Source organism: Salmo trutta, chromosome 16 (genome assembly GCF_901001165.1).
Source record: "Salmo trutta chromosome 16, fSalTru1.1, whole genome shotgun sequence".
Lineage (NCBI taxonomy): Eukaryota > Metazoa > Chordata > Actinopteri > Salmoniformes > Salmonidae > Salmo > Salmo trutta.
Genome location: NC_042972.1, coordinates 56,823,926 through 56,850,021, shown reverse-complemented (window position 1 = coordinate 56,850,021; position 26,096 = coordinate 56,823,926). Strand labels below are relative to the sequence as shown.

Below are 26,096 nucleotides of genomic sequence, written 5' to 3'. Positions count from 1 at the left end.
TCCCTTCACAGAACAGCGCAAACTGGCTCTAACCAGAATAGAAAGAGGAGTGGGAGCCCCTGGTGCACAATTGAGCAAGAGGACAAGTACATTAGAGTGTCTAGTTTGAGAAACAGACGCCTCACAAGTCTTCAACTGACAGCTTCATTAAATAGTACCCGCAAAACACCAGTCTCAACGTCAACAGTGAAGAGGCAACTCCGGGATGCTGGCCTTCTAGGCAGAGTTCCTCTGTCCAGTGTCTGTGTTATTTTGCCCATCTTAATATTTTATTTTTATTGGCCAGTCTGAGATATGGCTTTTTCTTTGCAACTCTGCCTAGAAGTCCAGCATCCCGGAGTCGCCTCTTCGTTGAGACTGGTGTTTTGAGGGTACTATTTAATGAAGCTGCCAGTTGAGGACTTGTGAGGCATCGGTTTTTACTTTTACTTCACTACATTCTTAAAGAAAATAATGTCCCTTTTACTCTATACACTAGTGCTCGTTACATATTGGATGCTCAGCAGAACAGGAAAATAGTCCAATTCACACACTTATCAAGAGAACATCCCTACTGCCTCTGATTTGGCTGACTCACTAAACACAAATACTTCATTTGTAAATTATGTCTTGGAGTGTGACCCTGACTATCCAAATTAAAAAAACAAGAACAGCTTGCCTTCTGGTTTGCCTGATAAGGAATTTGAAATTATTTATACTTTTATTTTTGATACTTAAGTATATTTCTTAAATTACATTTACTTTTGATACTTAAAACCTCATACGACACCGATCCCGTCAGCGGGACTGAGTTTGACAATAGCCAGTGAAAAATCAGAGCGCCGAATTCAAAACCACAAATCCAATAATTTCAATTTCTCAAACATAGGACTATTTTACACCATTTTATAGATACACCTCTCCTGAATCGTACCACGTTGTCCGATTTCAAAAAGGCTTTACAGCGAAAGCAAAACATTAGATTATGTTAGGAGTGTACATAGACACAAATAACCACACAGCCATTTTCCAAGCAACTAGATGCATCACAAATACCCCAAACACAGCTAAATGAAGCACTAACCTTTGACGATCTTCATCAGATGACACGCCTAGGACATTATGTTACACAATACATGCATTTTTTCTTCGATAACGTTGATATTTATATCCAAAAACAGCATTTTACATTGGCGCGTGACGTTCAGAAAATATTTTGCCTCCAATACTGCCGGTGAATCAGCACAACAATTTACAAAAATACTCGTCATAAACGTTGATAAAATATTACACTGTCATTCAAAGAATTATAGATGAACATCTCCTTTATGCTAACGCTGAGACAGATTTCAAAAAAGCTTCTAGGGGAAAGCACACTTTGCAATAATCTGAGTATTGCGCTCAGAAAAATACACTAGGCAATACATGTAAAATCAAAAATAGCATTAGAAATATTCACTTACCTTTGTTGATCTTCATCAGAAGGCACTTCCAGGAATCCCAGGTCCACAATAAATGTTGTTTTGTTCGATAAACTCCATAATTTATGTCCAAATAGCTCCTTGTTGTTAGCGCGTTCAGTTAGCTACTCCAAATGTAGGAAGCACGCAGAAAATGTCACGACGAAAAGTAAAAAAAAATGTTATATTTACGTTCGTTCAAACATGTCAAACGTTGTAAAGCATCAATCTTTAAGGCCTTTATAACTTGAAACTTCAGTAATATTCCAACCAGATGATTCCATTGTCTTGAAAAATGTTTTGGAACACAGCTACCTCTCGCGTGAATGCGCGCCAATGAACTGATGTCCTTCCCTGGGTCACCAACTTCCCCACCTTCTTGTTCGCTCTCTGTTCATCATAGAAGCCTCAAACAACTTTCTAAAGACTGTTGACATCTAGTGGAAGCCTTAGGAAGTGCAAAATGAATCCTTAGTCACTGTGTTCGATAGGCAATGAATTGGAAATATTTCACTCATCAGATTTCCACTTCCTGGTAGGATTTTTCTCAGGTTTTTGCCTGCCATATGAGTTCTGTTATACTCACAGACACCATTCAAACAGTTTTAGAAACGTCAGAGTGTTTTCTATCCAAATCTACTAATAATATGCATATTCTAGTTTCTGAGCCAGAGTAGTAACCAGTTTAATTTGGGCACGTTTTTCATCCGGCCGTGAAAATACTGCCCCCTATACCTTAAGAAGTTTAAGAAAAGCTATCTTACCTTTGAAGTTGCTACAGTTTTTATTGAGTGTACGAACAATACACCATCACCTATTTTGCCTTCCTCTTGTGATGATTTAGTTGATAACTTTAATGGAAAATGAAGGACAAACATTGATGCCACAGGTCCAGTAAGGTCAAAAAAGGCTGCATCCAAATAGAGAGCCTTTTGGATGAGTGAGGAAACAAATCAATTAAAGAGAAATTGCAGAAATGCAGACCGGAAGTAGAGAAAGTCAAAGTTGCAGGTCCATTATGATATTCTGAGAGTGCAACTTGACATATATAACAAGGCAATTAGAAATGCCAGACGGTCACTAATAATCAGAATAATTTTAGAGCGCTCTTATCGGCCATTGATGGCCTGATAAATCCTACCCCCGCAAACCTATGTGAACTTTCCTTCACATCTAATTGTTATGAGTTTGTAGCATATTTCAGAGATAAGATACCCAGCCTAATGTTGGCTATCAGTCAAACAAGACCTGATGAGAAGTTTGATGATATGTACAAAGGCACTACGGAGTTATTTTCCCTGGTTGACACAGACATGCTCAGGAAAGGGATATCTTAAGCCTTCTACCTGCCTTCTCAATCCGATCCCCACCATCACCTTCAGTACAGCTTCAAATGGCATACTGTGGCATATGTGAACCCTTTGGATATCTGCATAAATTGGTCGTAAAATTTGATCTGATCTTCAAAACTTTTTAAGTTATGGTTATTGTTTGATATGTTATATCATGACAAACAGTATGGCTAAGGTTAACGTTAACAAGAACCCTAGGAACTGTCATGTGTCAATAAGTCAATAATGCCTTCAGGGTTAACGTTAGGGACTTCAAGTTAGTTGACGGACGCTAACATTAGACTAGCTAACGTAACATTAGCTAAGTTGGCAGACAACTTTAGGTTTGGCCAACTAACGTTACATGGACAATAAAAGTGCCCTACAGTTGTCCGGTAACACGAACAATAAAGGGAGACAGACAGTTAACATTGTCAAGTTACAAACAGTAACCAGCTAAAAGTTAAAAAATAGTAAAGATAATTGCTTAGTTAGCTAGCTATGCTGGCTAGTCAACGGTCTTTCGGGGTTGCGAGATGTTCTTCAGAACAAACTAGCAAGCTGCAGGGGTCACGTGAGTGGCCGTTGGAACTGCCTTGTTGTAACGTTAGCTCGACTAAATTGTAAAGAGCAAACTTAAATCTAGGTTACTTAAAATGATTGCTACAATTAACTTACTAGCCCTGTTCGCTCACCAAATATACCTTAATTTATCTAACTTATCTATCTCTAAGCTAGCTGTAGCTCTCATCCAGCTGCACAGAGGTGTCCTCAACACATTGATACAAGTCTAGCATAGCTCTTCGGTGTCTTTAACTTAGAGCTTAGAGCTGAGACACGCATATTTAAAAATACTGAGTAAAAGGTAATGTGGTCAACAAAAATGAGCACCAATCATAATCACCATTTCACCGGTTTACGCACCAATAGAATTAACTGTAAATATTTTTAACGCTGTTCTGCGATTCCACGAAATCATCTGATGCATTTTAATTTGTTTACAATTGACAAGTTTGTACAAGAATAAAGTGAATATACTGACTAAAGCAATTATAATGTCATTTTTTGGGGAAATACTCAACCCTCGTTTCTTCAATTATATATTTAGTTATTCATTAGAACTACATCACTCTAGTATTGGTGCTATATATTCAGTGAAGTATTATCTGCATGCACAGAGTAGCAATTGTTCACCATTCTTAGAGACACACACAAAGAAAGATACCATAGAGATGGGTGTAAACTACATTCATTGACATTTAATTTTCCTGTTGTTGCCCTTCTTAGATAACCAGTGACCAATCTTGCATTGTTTTGTTGTTGACTTAAACTAATGTTGAACATTCCAGCGTTGATTGTATCATTTGATTTTCTTTGCAGATATCCAGTCTATATACTGAAAGTGTCCAGGTAAAATGTCCAGTTACAGGAGTGAACATAGAAAAATTCAGAGGGGAGTCAGGATCTGTGGAAAGGGAAGAGAGGCATGATTGTTATGGCATAAGCAATTTTGTGCAAGTGGCTCTTCCAACGCAGGAGTCAAATAGTAGGGTTGACACAGCTGATGTTTGCACACTAAGTGGTAGTGAGGGTGGGGTTAACGGGAGCTTCACTGAGAGCACAGAGGAGAGCATTGATGAAAGTACAGACCAGGAGGATGATATCAGAAAGCTCATTTCAGATTAGGCTCTTAGGATACAAATTCCACATTCGTCATTTAGTTGAACTACTCAAGATTCTATTCACGAAAATACCCAAATTAGGTCTACCAAAAGATTTACAGACTTTGTTGAAAACAAAACCAGTGGTGGAAACTAAATAAGTCTCTGGGGGAACTTATTTCCATGCTGGCATTAAACATGGTGTGCAGTCCCACCTTACAACATCTGTTCATACAAGGTTATCTGAGTCAGTGTCCCTCCAAATCAATATTGATGGCCTTCCTCTATACAAAAGCTCAATTCTGACCTATCTTAGGGCTAGTAGAAAACTACAAAAGGTGTGGTCCAGACAAACAAGTCACCATTTGTCATTGGGATGTCCTTTTTTGGAGAAGAAACCAAGCAGTCTTGATTTATTTACATGACTTTGTTCAGGAAATGCAGCAGCTGGAAACTGAAGGTGTTTCTTTTGGAGACAGAAATCTTAAAGTCCAAATCTCTGGCTTTATTTTTAAAACACCAGCAAGGGTCTTTGTCAGAAATGCAAAAAGTCACAATGGCTACTATGGCTGTGACAAATTCCATCAAAAGGGAGTCTATTACCTGAATCGTATGACCTTCCCAGAAACAACAGCCCCTCTGAGGTCCAACCACGACACTTGATGATTTGACTGATGACTCTCATTACAGTGGGGCAACACATTTAGGATCATTGTCAATTGGCTCCATTTCCTCTTGACTACATGCACCTGGTATGTTTGTGAGTTACATGGAAACTGATAACTCTATGGCAGAAAGGGCCACTGAAAACACGTTTAGGTCCAGCTGTTGTCAGAAATGTATCTTAACAGCTGACTGACCGAAGACCTCACACTCCATCAGAAATGAACAGAAGACCCAGATCACTGAATGAGTCTGACAGTTGGAAGGCAACTGAGTTCCGTACATTTTTCTTGTACACTGGGCCTGTCTAATATTCCAAGGGTGATGTATGAACACTTCATGTTGCTTTCTGTTGCCATGACCATCTTCCTAAGTGTATCGTTGTGTGCAGAACACAGACTATGCCTGAAACCTCCTGGTTGTCACACCCTGATCTCTTTCACCTGTCCTTGTGATTGTCTCCACCCCACACCAGGTGTCGCCCATCTTCCCAATTAGCCCCTGTGTATTTAAATGTTCTCTGTTTGTCCGTTGCCAGTTCGTCTTGTTTGTCAAGTCAACCAGCGTTTTTGTTATCAGCTCTAGCTTTTCGCAGTCTTTCTTTTTCCTCGCACTCCTGGTTTTAACCCTTGCCTGTACTGACTCTGAGCCCGCCTACCTGACCACTCTGCCTGCCCCTGAGCCTGTCTGCCGACCTGTACCTTTGCCCCACCTCTGGTTTACTGAGCAGTCCCAGCCAAACCCTGGGGGGCTGATAATCAGATGTTTGTGACTGACGCTGTCTGCTCTGTGGTCCTGGAGTGAGCCCATTCTTCCAGGCTTGCCTGCCACCCAGGCTCCCATCGGACCCTGGCCTTAGTGCGACACTGCTTTTGGTGGCCTACGATGGTTCCGGATGTCGCCGTGTTTGTCTCCGCCTGCACGGTCTGTGCTCAGAATAAGACCGTCGGCAAGCTCTGGCTGGTCTTCAGCAACCACTGTGTCATGACGTTGGCCTGTGGGTAAGGTTTATGACCCCCCCCCCATAAATACCTTTCTCCCTTCCCCTCTCTTACTGACCCTACTGAAGGACTGCTGTCCTGTTAAATATAGAGAGTCTGGGAACATCAAACAAATGGGGAAAGGAACCATCTTTTGATAATAAAACCAGTTGGAAATATGCTTGATAACGTAATGAGTATGTATGTCAGTTCATTGTTATCTGAGACATTATGATTGATGACAGGACGACATAAACTGTACCTGAGAAAGTATACACCCTCTAGTTATCAGAGTCACATGGAATTGTTATGCAATTGAAATGTTTGATATTGAAATTGTTTGTTAGGAGATTAAATGTAATTTTAGCTTCCAAATGAGAGAATTGGTTTTTCATAAGGAAAGTGCCCTGCTCGATCAGTGGCCAACCCTGTGAAGAGACAGGGGTTATAAATGATGAAACACCTCCTTCCCTCCTCTCCACTATATAAGCCTTTGACGAAAATACATTCACATGTTCCAATACGGGAGGTCTGCAGCCTCTACGTCAGAAGGACACGCATGTTAACTAAACCATATCAAGGACAGAACTAAGCCAACCTCGGCGTGAGCTTTGATGGCGAATGGTATGAACTTTGAGCTTATTCACTACAGAAGTGATACTTCCTAGCCGTTGAGTTAGCCGCTGCTAACGTGGGCTAGGAAAGGACGGACGACGGATCCAGTCTAACAACCAGACGAAGATACCACCACGTATCCAATTTGCCACCATTGACATTCTTCCACTACAGGAAGATCTGTTGGCCAACCCGGCCAGCATCTACGACCAACCTACCGAAGCGCAGCTCAGAGTAAATATTTATTGCATTTTCCTTTTCCAAATGGGCGGTAATTTAGAATGCATAAGATAATGTATTTACGATAGCATAGCTGCTGTTTCTTTGTTCCTAAGTCTTCCCGCTATTTCATTCAAGCCCAACCCCCTTTCCTTTGTGTAACCAGCTTTCATACAGGTTCCGTTCACCAGGGGTGAATTCTGTATGACATCATTGTATTCTGTGTATTTGTAATTCTGTGTGATTAGTTAGGTATTTAGTAAATAAATAATTAAACCCAATTTTGTATTGCTGATTCAACTTGTTAGCCAGGGTTCGTGAAGATAACCAAGAATTTACAACTTTCATTATGAGACTTAAAATAAGATGAGGGTTAATATTGACTGCTATTGATGTAAAATATTACTAAGTATTTTAAGAGTTTATTCGGAAGATAACGGCTCTATAAACGTTGTTCTGTGGTGCCCCGACTTTCTAGTTAATTACATTTACATGATTTGCTTAATCAGGTAATATTAATTACAGAGAAATCATTTTATAAGTTAGCATGTCATATCACTTAATCCGGCATGACCAAAGACACGACATATTGTGCCCCCTGTGAGGAATCTAAAATAGGATGAAGCTTTCATTTTGATTCAGTATATATAAAATTGGAAAGCAGATTACATAATATACCAAGTTGATTATATACATTATGGGAATTGTAGATCGGAATTATTGGTGCGTGTGTGCTCTGGAGAATCGCCTCCGTGTTGTGCTCTGATGTAGTCAGTGGCGAGCATAAGCTATACAGTTCTGTAGGAGGACTGATAAAGCTATCTGAGAAATAGCGCGTTTGGCCAAACGCTGGGCTATTTCTGCCTCGCGCGTTTCAGACGCGTGTTGGCTAGGTCATTATTAATTTCTTGAGCGAGGACAAAGACCCAGCCGATTGAAATTTAGGAGAGATTAGCTTGACCAGTTTATAAGTATCTCTCTGTCTGTCTCTCGCGTTTCGATGCGAGGAGACCACGGTGCATTTTGTTGTTTACCGCGAGTTCCGGTTAAAACATCGTCAAATATCGCCGAAAAGGGTTTGAACATAATACGTTATAAGTAAAACCTTTCCCTTGCCAAGGGAATCCTATGTGAGCATTTTTCAGGCATCAAGTAGCATTAGCTTGCTTGAGATGCTAAGCTAACAAAAGGGAAAACAGCCATTTTGTTTGTGCCACATTGTAATTCATCCGACTTGCGGAACGAAAGTCCTGCCCTGGGTACTTCTGTTTGATTTCAGTGTGTGCCAGCAGACTCCCCTATGAGAGTCACCAGTACTTTCCTTCAAATAATTAGTCAGGTGACACTCAAGTCATTACTCATGATATCCAGACGGATATCGATGTCTTATTCAATTGAACTAAGTGAAATTGCCAGATTTACATTCTCAAGTGGATCTTTTAAAAAAATATCCAAATTGATGAGGTTTCTAAATGAGACATTGTAATCTTTTTTTTCCACATTAACCTAGATGAATAAACCTCTCAGGTTAATTAAAGTTTAAATCCCAAATAGCCTATACAGGTTTGATTTATCATTAAAATTGATCAATCAGTAAAATTTGGTTTTTGCAAAACCCATTCAGTAATCCAGTACTGACAGAAGTCCCGCCCCAGCGGGAATCCCATGTGGCTTCGGCCCAAGGAAGAAGTGTACCATAGTGGGAAGTGTTCCCAACATTTAATCTACTGTTTACACTTATGATATCCAATCAATGGAGATTGTATGGATTATCATCTCATTCAATTTAATAAGTTCAATTGTTGAACAAACCTTAATGTTCTTGCAATCAAATGAGACACTTTTAAACTTCCCATAATAACCTGGATGAAGCAACCTCAGGTTAATTCAAGTTTAATACCCAGGTAGGATTAATCATTGGCATTGATTAATTAATTCAATTTGCTTTTGCAAATTCATTCACACCCAACTTCCACATTACTGGTACAGTACTGATGGTTTGTCAACATCTATAAATAGATTAAACTTGTCTTTGCAGCTTCCAATGAATTCCAACCCAAACATTGAATAAAATAGAAACATTTTTCCTCAATTTTTCTAATAATGTGCAAGCTACCAAAGGAGGTGGTCACCACTCCTCTGCTAATTAGTGAACCTCCGCCCATAAAAGGATTGATCTCTGACCTCAGCAGCGATACCAACCCTAATTATGCCATTAGTGAAAAATCAGCCGAAATTGCGAACGCTGTCCAAAATCAACCATCAAACACAGGCTTTGTGACGGTTCTCTCCACTTTAGCACTTATGTATCGCCATCAAAGGTTGGCATCGATCCAATGCCACAGTGCACAGCTGAAGCACGTGCAAGACATGGCTAACATGAGGGCACAGGTGGAGAGAACTGAGCAACTATTGACAAAAGCAGGAAATGAAAACATTCTGCTAGTCAAGGAACTGCGTTTGAATTCGGAACAATTAAAAGTAATTGCAAATACTTATGACGATGAACGAGCACAAGCTCTTCAACAAAATCATATGCTACAGGAACAACTCGATTTAGCCAAAACTAAATACGATGATGTCCACGCCAAACTAGATAAATCTGAAGAGTTATCTACAAACAGGAGCGCTCAACTTGACAACATGCATGCTGTTTTGTTGAATGTTACTCAAAATAACACGGTGCTCCTCAAAGCGCTGCAGACCAAAGACGATCAGTTAATGAACACAGTGACAAAGTTGGATGACAAATCAGCAGAACTTATTGAAGTCGCTGACCAAATGAATGATGAGAGAACTCAGGTGATGAGGATGGAAACATTAATTTCTAAGCAAGCAGAGGAAATCTCATCACTGAATCTCTCGCTCCGTACTCGAGACCTCTATCTGCAAACCATGACAGATAAGTTTGAGACCGAAAAGACGAGGTGTGGCACTCACATGTCCAAAATTGGTACTCTAAGCGCTCAAGTGGACTCTGCAATGCAGCAGAAGACCACCCTTAGGTACCATCTGGAGGAAGTCCAGAATGGTCACGCTCTACAGCATGACTACCCATCCAAGCAACCGGAGTCCGGTACTCAAAGGAGTGAAGATGATAGGTTTCAGACATTGCCTCCATCATGTGTCCCTCAGTCTTCTCCTCTTGGCCATTCGGCACTGAGTAACGTGGAGCCTCTTGGCCAACAAAGCCAAAGCTTGGCTTCTCCTCTTGGCCTGTCGGCCCCAATTTCTCCACAGGATGAAGCCAACCCTCTCCGCCCGCTTGGCGCGGAATACCTTGACAAACTCGTCAAGAATTTCCCCACCTTTGACCCCGTTCCAGGTCAGCCAAACGATACTGAGACATTCCTAGCTGACATAGAGGACGCGTTGGATGGCTACCCGAACGCTACGGGTTCTGACAGGGTTTACCTGTTGAAGCGAACGTCGAATAGACACGTGACGAGGTTCATTCGCCTACAACAGCAACACGTGCTAAATGACTACGCTAAACTTGCCACAGCTTTGAAATTAGAATTCAGTGGTTCTGCGACTCGCAAACACGATAGCTCACTGGCTAACACGGTCAAACAAGCTCGGAACGAACACCCACAAGCTTTCTATCATAGGCTTCGTTCAGCTTATTTTGGCCTACTCACGGAAACAGGAATGGAAGAGCTGTTACCATTCAAACAAATGTTTCTGTCGAACATGTATCCCACCTTCATTACCTACTTGGGCCCTGCAGCCCACGTTGGCTTGCCTATCTTACAACTCAGAGAGCTTGCAAGCACAGCTTTTGAGGCATCAAAAACTCGCAACTCTAAGAGCCCTGACCACTCGGTTTTGAAGTTTGACCAGGAGCACTCACTCCAGTTAGAGGGTGCATTATCAGGTATTGGAGCGTCGAGAGATGACGCACAACAACATTTTCTACCACGAAACCATGATTCCAATAACCGCCGCGGTCGAAATAACTGTAAAGTACGTCGCCTTCAAAACGACCACCGCTACAATCGACCTGTTCGCTACGTTCCTGCACCCAACCCACACAAAGTGTCAGAGCACAAGGGTAACAAAGGGTTGAAGGACGATCAAAACGTAGACCAATGTTCTCCAGAAGTCCCACTACGGGAAGAACTTAAGCGAGAACAATTTGAGAAAAGGGTAAAAGATAAGTCACAAGGACTAGACGGGGAATTACCGGACACCAGGTCCGCAGGAATTAACACCCATAGCATGGACGTTAAAGTTCAAATTTCTCCCGCTCTCATTCAAGACCCTATCCAGGGCCGGCTTGATCAAGAAACAAGCCCCCGGGCTCTGTCTATAGACTCTGATACAAAAGTTGCGAAGATAAAGGTCAAACGCTTCGTTAAAGCCAAGCCCACTCAAAATCGGAAAAGTCAATCTGCTTCCATCTTGAACAGGCATGGCACACCAGGTCGTTGCGAATGACCACTCCACTTTGTGGGGAATATGTCCACTAACCACGAATCTAAACGACCATACCTGGAAACAGTCCTGGAGGACTGCTTAGCTTGTCATGCGCTAATTGATTCGGGTGCGACAATATCACTCATCTCTCAAACATTGTTTGATGATCTCAAAAGGGCTTTGGTTAAAAGTGGAACGTTGGTTAAAAGTGGAACGATGCGACACTACACTTTGAGGGGTCACTCAGACTACCTCGCCTCTCACATTGAGAGTCATGCTGAAACTACACTTCCAGGACGTATCGCTCGTTCACCCTGTGTATGTTACCAGCCTCGAATCTGTAACCCTGCAACTTGGAGCAGACTTGATGGATCGGTTACTCCCATTGATGGATTGGAAAACCAACCAGGTATGGTCACAGGCCACAGTGCCTTCTCCACTGACCACACTGTCTTCCCCTAACGCTAGCTGCAATGCAGTCATTCACGAGGGGTATCTGTCAAAAGCACCCCTTGGGAAAAAGACGTTTAGAAACCTCTTGGTGCTGAATCCGATCCAAGGAGATATTACGATATCTCGACACATTCCATCAGCCAATCTGATTGTCCATTCTTTTCATGATTTCGAGCCAGCTGTCTCTGTGAATGAGCAACTTCCCTCCTTCTTGCAGTCGTGCAATACGGTAGTTGAGATGAACTTCTCTTGCCCTTCGGACACTTCCGCAAGCACTGCGGCCGTCTCAGCAAGAAAAACATTGATGCGCAGAGTACACTCTGCTTCCGATGATACACCTTCTGCTTTGTTGGGGACTGTCACCCCTTACAATGACACTAATGGCGTCAGTCCAGTAACTGACCCGATGACTTCCACTGGTGAAACACTTTGCGATATCACAGACCGATATCCTCGTCTCAGTTTGCAGGTACTGAAGAGGTTGCCACACGCGGACGCGGTGGTGACTGACAGACCGACAGCCACTGAGGGTGTTGGCGCACAAACACCAGGAGATTTGGTTGAAAGGTTACAGCCATTCTCATAATAACGCGGCCACTGACAACATTTACATTTACATTTAAGTCATTTAGCAGACGCTCTTATCCAGAGCGACTTACAAATTGGTGCATTCACCTTAAGATATCCAGTGGAACGACCACTTTACAATAGTGCATCTAAATCTTTTTTGGGGGGGGGGGGGTAGAAGGATTACTTTATCCTATCCCAGGTATTCAACTCGTACATAGGGTCCAACCTTTTCGTTTGCGCCTCGGACACCAACACCACCCGCTGGTGGGGGGGTCCCGAGACAAAGGGGGGGAATAGTAGCCCAGACCCATGATGAGCCTCATCGAGGCCGGTGGGGGGGGTCAAGACTACGGACAACACCGTACGAGGCCGCCAGAGCATAAATCAAATCTAGTTGTAAACTCCCCTATGAGAACAGTGAGGAGCAGACAGGCCCCTAGACGGGGATTATCTTAGAACACATCTAAGATAGTTCTGAGGTGTACCACACTGGTCGTAAAGGAAGTCCAGTGGACTTGTCCACCTCCAAAACAAATGGCAACAATAATCATTCCTTGCCATGTGTAGGTTCAACTACAATACAACTAGTAATATGCTCCAATCATGTGTTCCGGTAGATAATATTTCAGAATAAATCGGTAGGACAACTGGACCCCTTGAATACCAGTGCCAATACCACAGTCAGTCCAGCAACACTCAGTAAGAGGATTAGTAACCTCACAAGTTAAATTGCTATTGATAATAGTGTCATAGGAGTCACTCAGAGTGCAACACGGGGAAGGGAATCTTCAGTGCACTCTTCCAATGGTTAACACATGCCACTAATAAATAGAACCCTCCGTTCAGGAGAAAAGTTATTAGAAGTCATGAACCATGATCACACCACGTACGACTGGTCTAATACTTAGAGTACTTCCGTCGTGAGGTTAGCTCCTCCGTGGATAACATAGCTATGAAATAGACTTCATACCTACCGCCACTACAATAGTGGAAGACACAGTGACTTGTAGAAAAACTACTACAGACTCCCTTGACACCAATTCTGACTGACCTCCAGGCATTGACCTGAAAATTACCTGACTAAGTCAGACTCATTCTGAACAAGTTGTAATCTGCCAGGATACTTGGTTATCTTCCCTTGACATGCGCGATTGTGTAAGCATAAACGCACATGCACAACGGAACATCCATTTAGGATTTATGCTAGGATCAGTTAAGGGTCCAAGCAAAATATCAGCCTTAGTAAAGTTGAACATTTACTTCTAGGCCTTTGACTCTACAGCACTCACCAGTTTTCTAACCAGAAGTCCATAGGTCATCCTGTAGACTGCCCAAAACTAGTGCCTTACAGCTGTAGACTTATCATATAGTTGTCAACTTAGGATAGTACCCTAAGCGCCACCCCGCAAATTAGGAAAGCCCTAGATATGACATTAGACAATGCCATGATAGGGTCATTTTGCCAAGACCATGGACGTAGATAGAATACAGTCCAATTAGATGATTAAGGTGGCATAACTATTTTGTTTTGTTTATGCTTTCATTAATTTTGTTTCATTTTCTTTGGCACATAGAAAGTGAGAGCCATAAACAACTCCCCCATACAACCATCAGTTAGTGCCACAACACCGCTCATTTAGGAGGAAATGTAATGATATATTTCATGAGTGTGTGTGCGTTGTTAACCTCTGCCTAAGTTACTGCCCAGATATTCCAGTCTGGACGACCAGACGACGGGTCCGGAACGGCGATCCCAATCCGGACATCCGCTGCCGAGTCATGGAACGGACATCTTCATTTGCAGAGACCCTACCCGGGTCAACCACCAGAGGGGGGACTGCAATAGCAACCACCAACTGGACATCTGCTGCCCAGCCTTGGAGCGGACTTCGTCATTTGCAGACACCCTACCCGGGTCGACCGCCAGATGGGGAACACAACGATGATCCACAACCAGGACAACCCACGTTCATTTTTATGTTGGTTTACAACATGCAGTTTAATCGCAAGATTGAACCCAACATGGGGGGACTGTCATGACGTTGGCCTGTGGGTAAGGTTTATGACCCCCCCCCATAAATACCTTTCTCCCTTCCCCTCTCTTACTGACCCTACTGAAGGACTGCTGTCCTGTTAAATATAGAGAGTCTGGGAACATCAAACAAATGGGGAAAGGAACCATCTTTTGATAATAAAACCAGTTGGAAATATGCTTGATAATGTAATGAGTATGTATGTCAGTTCATTGTTATCTGAGACATTATGATTGATGACAGGACGACATAAACTGTACCTGAGAAAGTATACACCCTCTAGTTATCAGAGTCACATGGAATTGTTATGCAATTGAAATGTTTGATATTGAAATTGTTTGTTAGGAGATTAAATGTAATTTTAGCTTCCAAATGAGAGAATTGGGTTTTCATAAGGAAAGTGCCCTGCTCGATCAGTGGCCAACCCTGTGAAGAGACAGGGGTTATAAACGATGAAACACCTCCTTCCCTCCTCTCCACTATATAAGCCTTTGACGAAAAGACATTCACATGTTCCAGTACGGGAGGTCTGCCGCCTCTACGTCAGAAGGACACACATGTTAACTAAACCATATCAAGGACAGAACTAAGCCAACCTCGGCGTGAGCTTTGATGGCGAATGGTATGAACTTTGAGCTTATTCACTACAGAAGTGATACTTCCTAGCCGTTGAGTTAGCCGCTGCTAACGTGGGCTAGGAAAGGACGGACGACGGATCCAGTCTAACAACCAGACGAAGATACCATCACGTATCCAATTTGCCACCATTGACATTCTTCCACTACAGGAAGATCTGTTGGCCAACCCGGCCAGCATCTACGACCAACCTACCGAAGCGCAGCTCAGAGTAAATATTTATTGCATTTTCCTTTTCCAAATGGGCGGTAATTTATAATCTGTTGATGATCTGGTGATCTGTTTCACCTGTTCTTGTGATTTTTCTCCACCCCCCCTCCAGGTGTCACCCATCTTCCCCATTATCCCCCGTTGCCAGTTCGTCTTGTTTGTCAAGTCAACCAGCGTTGTTGTTATCAGCTCCTGCTTTTCCCAGTCTCCCTTTTTTTTCCCCCTCCTGGTTTTGACCCTTGCCTGTCCTGACTCTGAGCCCGCCTGCCTGACCACTCAGCCTGCCCCTGACCCTGCCTGCCGAACTGTACCTTTGCCCCAATTCTGGTTTACTGACCCCTGCCTGCCTTGACCTGTCTATTGCCTGCCCCTGTTGGAATATGAAACCATTGTCAATTCGACGTGTCTGCATCTGGGTCTTACCTTGATTCCTGATACTGGTTTTGTTTGTGGACCACTGTAGTTGCCTGTATGGGAAGGAAAACATAACATGCATTGCCTAACCCATCTCAGTCATGAAGCACAAGCATTTGGTGTTTTTGACAATATCTCTTGCTTCCCCTTAGAGTATTTTCTTGGCCAGTTAAAAAGGATAAGAAAACCAAACAAGCCTTTAGAGCAGGATGATACGGAGGCTATCAGAAAGAAAGGCCATGAGAGCAACACAGTCAGATGCAGAGAAAGCAGCATGACAATAGCCCAGTCCCAAATGGTCTAACAGTGAAAGAGCAGTATAAAAAAAATGCAGTTCACTCACTTCTCCGTGCAGATGTCCACTGGGAATAACTGTGTCCAGTTGAGGAACAAGGAGGTTGTCCTATTACAAAACCTGCTGATGGAGGAACATGGAAACACTGTACAAAATATATAACATTTTCACATATCCCCTGCCATCATCTCTGCTTGATATTTTCCATCTCTCTGGATTTTTTATTTTACCAGGTAAGTTGACTGAGAACACATTCTCATTTACAGCAACAACCTGGGGAATAGTTTCAGGAGATGAATGAGCCAATTGTAAGCTGGGGATGATTAGGTGGCAGTAATGGTATGAGGGCCAGATTGGGAATTTAGCCAGGAGACCAGGGTTAACACCCCTACTCTTACAATAAGTGCAATGGGATCTTTAATAACCTCAGAGTCAGGACACCTATTTAACATCCCATCTGAAAGACAGCACCCTACACAGGGCAGTGTCCCCAATCACTGCCCTGGGGAATTGGGATATTTTTTAGACCAGAGGAAAGAGTGCCTCCTACTGTCCCTTCAACACCACTTCCAGCAGCATCTGGTCTCCCATCCAGGGACTGACCAGGATCAACCCTGCTTAGCTTCAGAAGCAAGCCATCAGTGGGATGCAGGGTGGTATGCTGCTGAATTGAAGGATGAACTTCTTTCACTCGAGCCACAAATGTTCTACAGAAGTTCTTTGCTAGGATGCCGTTAGTCTATCTGTAGGATGCAAAGCAGCAATATTTTTTTCTGTTTCCATTACAGAAAATGTCATATTTACTTGAAGGGATTTTCTTAAACTCCTACAATTAGATGTTACTATTGTGAAATGTTTGTGTAAACTAATCTAATTGAGTGCCCTTATTTGCTTTTTTGTTCATAGCACCATGTTTGTTGTGGTTCATTTCCCAAATGAAGATGACAGTTTAGCTGTCATCTCAGAAACCTGGTGCATCAAGGACAAATGTTATTGGCCTCTATACAAGAGCCAAGAGGGGTTAAGGAAAGCAGTGATGTTGCACGAACAGCCGAACATTGACACTTGGGAGGCGTATTCAATTAAATTACTGAAGACAAAGAGTGAGTACTTTAAATGAATATAATTATACTAAATGTCTTGTTTGCAGACATTTACAGATGAATTGATAAGCTCCTGTTTCGTGATGTTTTCAGATTCATATGAGAAAGCCCATGAGTGCCTTGTTCGGGCAGAAAAAGGCTCAAGCCTGGGAACGGTGCCAGAGTCTCACCAGATTTAGTCTTTGAAATAAAATAAATCTACACTACTACTCTGAAGACGTCATGCCTGCTGTCATTCCCAGGCAAAATCCTACATTTGATCAGGCCGACTCTGAGGAGTCCGATGCTGATCATAACCAGCACCCATCAGCGCCAAAGACCCCCAAAAAGGGTTGATTCCACACAAAAAAGTATATGAAAGATTTCAGTTCCTGGCAATGAATTGTTCATACAAAGTATAAGTCTAATTTTCACAACCTGCATTTAATTTGCAACAGTATCTTCTAGCCCCTCTTTGTCACTCTCTGCTGGGGGTAAGTACCTCTTATGTACTGAATGTAATGAAGTATATCACATAACATCATGCTTAAGAACTAATAATGTTATGTGTTTTTTGAAGGAATGCTGAAATAGTTTGGCTGTGAACTCAGATGTATAGGACAAATAACTATGCTTAACATTGATCTGAACAGGTCCTCGGTCCTCTTCGTAGCAGGGGCCAGCTGCTCACCAGTCTGAAGGTACCTGATATTGCCCATCATTATCTGATGTGTAAAGGGAGAAATGATCTACAATGTTAATCTTTTCAAAAAAAAACAAACACACATATTCTGTCAGCAAGTTACTATGGGTGTGTTCCACTATAATTATTGCTTTCATGCAACGATTATCAACACAAACCTGTAACGGTCGTCGTATGAAAGGGACCAAGGCGCAGCTGGTTGAGTGCTCATCTTAACTTTAATAGAACACGTAACAAGAAAACGAATCGAACGAACAGTGTTACGTGAGCCCACAAAACACACCCCTCTATATAGGACCTTCAATCAGAGGTAACGAGGAACAGCTGCCTCTAATTGAAGGCCAAATCAATAAACTAAACATAGAACTAAAAAGACTAGAACATAGAAATATACTAACATAGAACATTGCCCAAAAACCCCCGGAACACTTAAAACAAACACCCCTCTACATAAACACATACCCCGAACCACATACAACAAATACCCCCCTGCCACGTCCTGACCAAACTACAATAACAAATGACCCCTTACTGGTCAGAATGTGACAAAACTATTTGGTAGATTTAATTTTAAAAAAATGTAAACTCAGCAAAAAAAGAAACTTCCCTTTTTCAGGACCCTGTCTTTCAAAGATAATTCGCAAAAATCTAAATAACTTCATAGATCTTCATTGTAAAGGGTTTAAACACTGTTTCCTATGATTGTTCAATGAACCATAAACAATTAATGAGCATGCACCTGTGGAAAGGTCGTTAAGACACTAACAGCTTACAGACGGTAGGCAATTAAGGTCACAGTTATGAAAACTTAGGACACTAAAGAGGCCTTCCTACTGACTCTGAAAAACACCAAAATAAAGATGCCCAGAGTGCCTGCTCATCTGCGTGAACGTGCCTTAGGCATGCTGCAAGGAGGCATGAGGACTGCAGATGTGGCCAAGGCAATAAATTGCAATGTCGGTACTGTGAGATGCCTAAGACAGTGCTACAGGGAGACAGGACTGACAGCTGATCGTCCTCACAGTGGCAGACCACGTGTAACAGCACCTGCACAGGATCGGTACATCCGAAGATCACACCTGCGGGACAGCTAGAGCTGCCCGAGTTACACCAGGAACGCACAATCCCCCCATCAGTGCTCAGACTGTCCTCAATAGGCTGAGAGAGGCTGGACTGAGGGCTTGTAGGCCTGTTGTAGGCAGGTGCTCACCAGACATCACCGGCAACAACGTCACCTATGGGCACAAACTCACCGTCGCTGGACCAGACAGGACTGGCAAAAAATGCTCTTCACTGACGAGTCGCGGTTTTGTCTCACCAAGGGTGATGGTCGGATTTGCGTTTATCATCGAAGGAATGAGGCTGCAAAAGGGTTTTCTAGTCTTTTAAAATGATAAACTTTGATAGGCTAACACAACGTGCCATTGGAACATAGGAGTGATGGTTGCTGATAATGGGCCTCTTTACGCCTATGTAGATATTCAATACAAATATCTGGTGATTTGCATAAAGTTGGGAAATGCTGAACTTTTTCACCGCCTCCCACGCCACGTTCGCGCTGGCCAATGGTCCCCTGCCCACTCCGCTTCTCACCGCTTTCCTTCCATTGAAAATGAATGGGAAGCGGTGTTTCACCGCGCGGTGCATCCAGTAATGTACACCGGCCGCTAGAGTACACGAGCAGTGACACACGCCCGTCTCCTCTCTCTCTTTTGCAGGTGAGAGAGACACTCCCGCAATATAAAACCTACAGCGGCTTGAAGAGGAGGACATGCAGCTCCTCCAAACATAACATCTCTTCACCTTACAGGCGAGAAGAAAGGGAAATCCTGTCTATGATCGCATCACCGGCGGGACCGGGATAGAGATTTTAGCTTTAAGTCTATATGGATCGGGTTGATCGCTTCCATCGCTCGAGAGCCCATTCTAGAATAGTCTGTGCAGTATTAGTGGATGCGAGTCGCGCGCGGAGACACTGATTATATAAACAAAACGAGGAAAGCAGAATGATTGCACTGTTTTAGACGACTGAGGCTAAAACAAATTAAATAAAAAGAAGCCTATATGAACGATACAATTAACAACAATGGAGTTTGAGACTTGAGCTTGCTGCATTTGCTAAAGGTAGGCCTTCGTTATGATAAACAAATGCATAAGATGATATTTGTAAATATGCCAGGCTATGCTCAATTGATGTAGTGTACAGATAGCAAATTACGCACTATTTAAGCACAAGACACGGTATGTCATTTGAACCAAGTTCGTGTAAATCACATTTGAATGTAAATAAATCAGTTGTAGCCTAATTTATATAGATAGGCACTTAGCGCATGTGTCCCGTAGATGTGAAGTGAATTGGTGCCATATAGGAGGCTGTAGGCTATGCACCGGTGCCATTAAGGAGGTCGATACAATGTACCGCCCAGCCTACACTGCATGGGGACTTTCTCCGCTTGTCTACTAGCAGTTGCTGTTACGGAGGGGAACAGGGTCTTTGAGAGAAAAATCAGTGGCATGAAATGATTTAGTGATTACTCTGAGATTTGACAGTTTACAGACAATGGACAGGTTTCTCCCTCCAATTCAGCCAATCTGAATTTGAGGCATCCAAAATTGTTCATTTGAATGTCTGGCTGAGACTGTTGTGGTGGGTCTCTTCTGTTGTGTATCTTCTGTTGTAAACAGAACACATAAAACAGGAACATGGTTAGACCTATACATAATATGCTGGACATGTTTATGCCTGAAATATTTTATTTTTGTGTTCCTGTCTTTTTGGTTTTGCATGCCGGCTAGAGGTCCCATGAATTATCAGTTCGTTTTACAAACATGGGATATACCAATAGAATGGGAAGCACTGCATGTAACTTTAGTCAACCGGTAAATAATGTTTGCAACAACGTGCGCTATCCATGGTCCTGAAGTTAACTTGGACAAAAGGTGTTTCCAGTTAGGTATGACGTCTGCTTCCATTTGAGCGCAGACGTCAATTCAACGTCTAGTTTTGACTTACATTTGGTTGAGTTATCAACATGAATTCAATGTGAAATCAACAAAACATTTCACAATTTCACAGTTGGGTGGGGGGAAAAAATACGAAATTCCCTTACCATGATTACTTTTTAAAATCCAATCAGTTTTCCACATCATTTCATTTTTGTTGTTGAAATGACTTGGAAACAACGTTGATTCAACCAGTTTTTGCCCAGTGAGTTGTGTCCAGGTAATGGAACGATCCAGGCCTACAGAAATGAGTGAATGAGTAGGCCTATTATTTGAGACACTGACCTTCAGATTCCAAGGCTCTCTCAGAACAGAGGGTAGGTAAAATGCCAGTGAAAAGGAGCTTCATTTACAAGATTCATCCAAATCATAGTTCTGTCATGTGATTCTCAAATAATTGTACAATTTTATTTGTTACATGCTTCGTAAACAAAAGGTGTAGACTGAGTAAAATGCGAATTTACTAGCTCTTCCCAACAATGCAGAACCCCCCCAAAAAACTAATAATAATACGATTTAAAAAAAATAAAAATACACAATGAGCAATGATAGCTTGGTTATGTAATGAGTACGATGGGAGACAGAGTGCTGGTTTCAAGCGCAGGGCGCAGCCGGTGTTCATTAGTAGAGGACCATAGGAGGAGGCAGGTAGCTGGGTCCAGGGGAAGGCAGAAGGTCACACACAGGGACTCCAAAAAGATAACAGTATAGGCAGGGAAAAGGCTAATAACGTAGTCCAGGAGACTACGGTTAATCAGGAAATGTGATAGGCAAAAAAAAGCGTCATTAGTGAAGCTGGACAAAAACTACGATACACGGGAGGACTAATATGGAAATAAACAGAGCTCTGAATAGAATGTGTATCAAAACAAACAATACCTCACGATTGGGTGCAAAGAACTGAACTAAATAGTGTGTGTAAATGACATACAGGTGATCAGAAATCAGGTGATTGGGATCTGGAGAGTGAGCTGCGTTCAGGGATCTATGTGTTTGAGAGTGTGAGTTGGAAGCAGTTGTTACAGTACCCCCCCCCCCCCCCCCACGGGTGGCTCTTGACGGCCTAGGAAGTTGAGCAAGGGGCCTCCCACGGGGACGTAGAGCTGGGCGGTCAGGGCGGTTACGTTGGAAAGCCAGGATCATGGCTGGGTCGAGAATGTCCTGGGACCGTTGTTCGGATCTGTACCTCTCCCAATCCACCAGGTAGTGGATGCGACCACCCAGGTGCTTGGAGTCAAGGAGGGCTGGGATGGAATACGCGGGTGCACCGCCGATGTCAAACAAAGGGGGTGCACCAAGGTGTGCAACTGGAGGATGGAGAGGGCTGTACCTCACAGGCTTGAGAAGGGACACATGGAAGGATGAGGAGATCCGGTAATGGCGGGGCAACTGGAGACGGTAGGTGACAGGATTGATGCGGTGTGTTATTTTGAAGGGACCAATGAACCAAGGACTGAACATTTTGCAGGGGTCACGATGCCGGATGTCCCGGGTAGAGAGCCACACATGCTGCCCAGGGTAGAAGAGTGGAGTAGGTTGGCGACGCCGGTCAGCGAACCGTTTCTGGGAGAGGGAAGCTTGATGTAGGTGCCGATGTGTGATCTCCCAAACCTGCTCACTCCGTTGAAACCACTAGTTGACGGCAGGCACAGTTCCTGGGCTCTGGCTCCCATGGGAACACGGGGGGTTGGTATCCCCACACTGAAAAGGAGTGAGAAATGCACGAGGTTGTTCTGTGCGTATTCGGCCCAGGCTAGATAGCAACTCCACTCGTGTGGTTGGTGGGTGCAGTGTTGGCAAAGGTACTTCCCTATTTCCTGATTCAGGCGTTCCGTCTGCCCGTTGGTTTGGGATGGTATCCGGAGGATAGGACGACCCCCAGTCGGTCGCAGAAGGCTCGCCACACCCTGGAGACGAACTGGGGTCTCCGATTAGAAACGATGTCTTCTGGGATTCTATACAGACGGAACACCTGTTGGAACATGCACTCGGCCATTTCAATGGCATTAGGTAGATGCGGAAGGGGGATGAGTCAGCACATATTGGAGAACTGGTCCACTACAACTAAAAAAGTAGTGAAGCCCGACGAGTCTGGCAGATCCATGAGGAAATCCATGGCAATTTGGGACCATGGTCTGTGTGGTGTAGGTAAATGCTTGAGTTTACCGGTAGGTAGTTGGCCAGGGCTCTTTGCCCATGCACAGACGGGACAGGAAAGAACGTAATCTTGTACGTCTGCTGTTAGGGATGACCACCAGAACTTGCGTCTCAGTAGCTCTGTGGTCCGGGTTATCCCGGGATGGCCAGAACTCAGTGAGGTATGGCACCACTGCATTAGTTGGGGTTTGACGGAGGCCAGAACGTGGGTCTTGCCTGCAGGGGTGTCGGGAGGTGCTGGGTCGGAGCATAGGGCCTTGTGGACGGCTGATTGGATTTTCCACTGTATGGGTCCCATGGTACAAGATGGAGGCAGGATGGGCTCAGGAGCTGGGTTAGAGGAAGGGGAGTCAAATAGACGGGATAAGGAATCAGCCTTCAAATTTTTCTTGAGCCTCATAGCACAATTACAGTGGTCAGTAAGGACCAGGAATGGGTGATGAGCTCCCTCTATCCAGTGGCGCCACTCTTCGATAGCCAGCTTAATGGCGAGGAGCTCCCGGTTCCCAACATCATAGTTCCTCTCAGAGGGTGACAGTTTCTTGGAAAAGAAGAAGGTGCACGGTTGTAATTTGCGAGGTGTCCCTACCCGCTGAGAGAGAACCGCTCCTACGCCGACCTCGGATGCATCAACCTCCAGAACAAAAGGAAGGGAAGGATCTGAAGAGGCATTTCAAGGTTTCAAAAGCTGTAAGGGCGGTGTCGGTCCATTGGAGGGCACGGGTTTTTTGACTGGTGAGAGTTGAGAGAAGCGGTTGTCCTGGTGCAGTTTTGGATGAACCGGTGGTAGTAAACTCAGCAAAAAAGAAACATCCTCTCACTGTCAACTGCGTTTATTTTCAGCAAACTTAACTTGTGTAAATATTTGTATGAACATAACAAGTTTTAACAACTGAGAAATAAACTGAACAAGTTCCACAGACATGTGACTAACAGAAATTGAATAATGTGTCCCCGAACAAAGGGGGGGGGGGTCAAAATCAAAAGTAACAGTCAGGTGTGGCCACCAGCTGTATTAAGTAGTGCGGTGCATCTCCTCCTCGTGGACTGCACCAGATTTGTCAGTTCTTGCTGTGAGATGTTACCCCACTCTTCCACCAAGGCACTTGCAAGTTCCTGGGGGGAATGGCCCTAGCCCTCACCCTCCGATCCAACAGGTACCAGACGTGTTCAATGCGATTGAGATCCGGGTAGGCCGTCATTGTAAATAAGAATTTGTTCTTAACTGACTTGCCTAGTTAAATAAAGGTTAAATAAAAAAAGAACAGTTATTTAGAATGAAAGGCACTCTTAGCCTTATTTGCTTTGGACTGATGAGTCCAAATTTGAGATTTTTGTTTCAACCGCCGTGTCTTTGTGAGGACACAGAGTAGGTGAACAGATGTTCTCTGCATGTATGGTTCCCACTGTGAAACATGGAGGAGGAGGTGTGATGGTGTGGGGGTGCTTTGCTGGTGAAACTGTCATTGATTTATTTAGAATTCAAGGCACTCTTAACCAGCATGGCTACCACAGCATTCTGCAGCGATACGTCATCCCATCTGGTTTGTGCTTAGTTTACATGTTTTTTTTTTTTTTTTTTTTACCTTTATTTAACTAGGCAAGTCAGTTAAGAACAAATTCTTATTTACAATGACGGCATAGGAACAGTGGGTTAATTGCCTTGTTCAGGGGCAGAACAACAGATTTTTACCTTGTCAGCTCGGGGATTCAATCTAGAAACCTTTCGGTTACTGGCCCAACACTCTAACCTCTAGGCTACCTGCCGCCCCAGTGGGACTATCATTTGTTTTTCAACAAGGACAATGACCCAACACACACATCCAGACTGTGTAAGGGTTATTTGACCAAGAAGGAGTGATGGAGTCAGATGACCTGGCCTCCACAATCACCCAACCTCAACCCAATTGAGATGGTTTGGGATGAGTTGGACCGCAGAGTGAAGGAAAAGCAGCCAACAAGTGCTCAGCATATGTGGGAACTCCTTCAAGACTGTTTGAAAAGCGTTCCAGGTGACTACCTCAAGAAGCTGGTTGAGAGAATGCAAAGCTGTCATCAAGGAAAATAGTGACTACTTTGAAGAAACTAAAATATATTTAGATTTGTTTAACACTTTTTTGGTTACTATATGATTACATATTTGTTATTGCATAGTTTTGATGTCTTCACTATTATTCTACAATGTAGAAAATAGTAAAATAAAGTAAAACCTTTGAATGAGAAGGTTTATACTGGTATTGTGTATATATATACACAATGTATTTGGAAAGTATTCAGACCCTTTGAGTTTTTCGTCATTTTATTATGTTAAAGCCTTATTCTAAAATGTATTAAATAAGCTATTTCCTCATCAATCTACACACAAACCCCATTAAGACAAAGCAAAAACAGGTTTTTAGAATTTTTTCCAAATGTATAAAAAAAAACTAAGATATCACATTTACATTAGTAGCAGACGTAAATGTAAATGTAATACCACCTTACTATTCACCTTTGGCAGCGATTACAGCCTTGAGTCTTCTTGGGTATGACGCTACAAGCTTGGCACACCTGTTTTTGGGGAGTTTCTCCCATTCTTCTCTGTAGATCCTCTCAAGATCTGTCAGGTTGGATGGGGAGCATGGCTGCACAGCTATTTTCAGGTTTCTCCAGAGATGTTCGATCGGGTTCAAGTCCTGGCTCTGGCTGGGCCACTCAAGGACATTAAGAGACTTGTCCTGAAGCCACTCCTGCGTTGTCTTGGCTGTGTGCTTAGGGTTGTTATACTGTTGTAAGGTGAACCTTCGCCCCAGAGGTCCTGGGCGCTCTGGAGAAGGTTTTCATCAAGGATCTCTCTGTACTTTGCTCTGTTCATCTTTCCCTTGATCCTGACTAGTCTCCCAGTCCCTGCCACTGAAAAACATCCCTACAGCATGATGCTGCCACCACCATGCTTCACCATAGGGATGGTGCCAGGTTTCCTCCAGACGTGGCTCTTGGCATTCAGGCCAAAGAGTACAATCTTGGTTTCATTAGACCAGAGAATCTTGTTTCTCATGGTCTGGGAGTCTTTATGTGCTTTTTTGGCAAACTCCAAGCGGGCTGTCATGTACCTTTTACTGAGTAGTGTCTTCCGGCTGGCCACTCTACCATTAAGTCCTGATTGGTGGAGTGCTGGAGGGATGGTTGTCCTTCTGGAGGGTTCTCCCATCTCCAGAGAGGAACTCTGGAGCT

At 43.4% G+C, this 26,096-nt stretch overlaps 1 long non-coding RNA gene and 1 pseudogene across 1 annotated transcript; one reads left to right on the top strand and one right to left on the bottom strand.

Annotated features, from left to right (window-relative positions):
• Window positions 1–4,009: 4,009 nt before the first annotated feature.
• On the bottom strand, window positions 4,010–15,683 carry LOC115149890 (uncharacterized). Its single transcript, XR_003866994.1, has 2 exons — window positions 15,653–15,683; window positions 4,010–4,235 (listed from the first exon to the last, which is right to left on the bottom strand). It is a non-coding gene; the product is annotated as an uncharacterized LOC115149890 (long non-coding RNA).
• Window positions 15,684–19,365: 3,682 nt separating this feature from the next.
• LOC115151082 (mitogen-activated protein kinase kinase kinase 12-like) overlaps window positions 19,366–26,096 on the top strand; it is a 61,994-nt pseudogene continuing 55,263 nt past the window's right edge.